This window comes from Rhinopithecus bieti, unplaced genomic scaffold, assembly GCF_001698545.2.
Source record: "Rhinopithecus bieti isolate Rb0 unplaced genomic scaffold, ASM169854v2 scaffold_18466, whole genome shotgun sequence".
Lineage (NCBI taxonomy): Eukaryota > Metazoa > Chordata > Mammalia > Primates > Cercopithecidae > Rhinopithecus > Rhinopithecus bieti.
In genome coordinates this window covers 1,368,821-1,370,177 of record NW_016809319.1, presented here as the reverse complement: position 1 = coordinate 1,370,177, position 1,357 = coordinate 1,368,821, and the positions used below count along the sequence as shown (strand labels likewise).

Sequence of the window (1,357 nt, the reverse complement as noted above, 5' to 3'; positions counted from 1 at the left end):
ACAACAAACTAGACTACTTGTGATTCATGTCAAAACAAAGTTTAGGCCGGGCGCGGTGGCTCAAGCCTGTAATCCCAGCACTTTGGGAGGCCGAGACGGGCGGATCATGAGGTCAGGAGATCGAGACCATCCTGGCTAATACGGTGAAACCCCGTCTCTACTAAAAAATACAAAAAACTAGCCGGGCGACGAGGCGGGCGCCTGTAGTCCCAGCTACTCGGGAGGCTGAGACAGGAGAATGGCGTGAACCCAGGAGGCGGAGCTTGCAGTGAGCTGAGAGCCGGCCACTGCACTCCAGCCTGGGCAGCAGAGCAAGACTCCGTCTCAAAAAAAAAAAAAACAAAAAACAAAAAACAAACAAACAAACAAACAAACAAAGTTTAATCAAGCCGTATTTAAAGAGTCCCTACAAATCATAAGAGAAAGACCTAACAACTAAGTAGAAAAATTAGCACAGAATGGTATGCACGTAACAGAAAAGGAAATACAGATGGCTTTTAAACATATAAAAAGGTGCTCAAGGACAATATAACCAGTTAAATGCAAAATAAAACTCCCTGAGGGATCATTTTCACATTTCAAACTGGAAAAAACAAGATAAACTCTGTTGAGAAGGACTCAACCATGCTCTCCAGAGTGTATGAGAGACAGCCCTAGCTATGAGTTAGGCTTTTCTTGTACAATCATTTGGAAACTATGAGAATCCTGGGGAGTGGCTCTTATTTCCTGGGAGGTACTGAGAACTTAGGGTTTCTTACCTGTGGCCTTAGGGTCAAATAGCCTCAGAGGTTCAATTCCTGGTGGAATTGAAAGTCCTGGAGCAGACCATGGATGTGAGTGGTGGATATGAGTGGTTTTTCCTTCTATTGGCAATCCGATGGGTTGTGGTAGAGAATCATTTACACACTACTGCCTATTCAGGTGATTTCTTTAGATTTGAAGACAAAAAACATTAGTGTTAACGCAAAGGGGTAGAAAAGCAATGAAGTCACCTTCACATACTTTTTAAATGCCGGTATTGAAAGGAGTCTGGAGATGAAAACTTAACCTACCGAGAGTGGGGTTCGAACCCACGCGGGCACTAGCCCATTGGATCTTAAGTCCAACGCCTTAACCACTCGGCCATCCCGGTGATTGGGGCTAGATATAAGGCAATCATTTTTTTATAACAACAAAGGCATTTGTGCTGACCGTTAAGGAAGTACCGAATTATTCCTGTTTTTACTGAATTGTATTAAAATATGAGGATATAATAAGAAAATACAGCATGTGTTCATCAAGCACTTCTCCTGAGTCTCCTCACTTGGTCAAAATTTTCCAGAGAAATTTTGTTTTAGTTTGTTTGAAAAGAAAACAA

General features: G+C 42.4%; 1 non-coding gene across 1 annotated transcript; it reads right to left on the bottom strand.

Moving 5' to 3' along the window:
* Nucleotides 1-1,049: 1,049 nt before the first annotated feature.
* On the bottom strand, nucleotides 1,050-1,132 carry TRNAL-UAA (transfer RNA leucine (anticodon UAA)). The gene has a single exon. It is a non-coding gene; the product is annotated as a tRNA-Leu (tRNA).
* Between the last annotated feature and the right edge of the window lie 225 nt (nucleotides 1,133-1,357).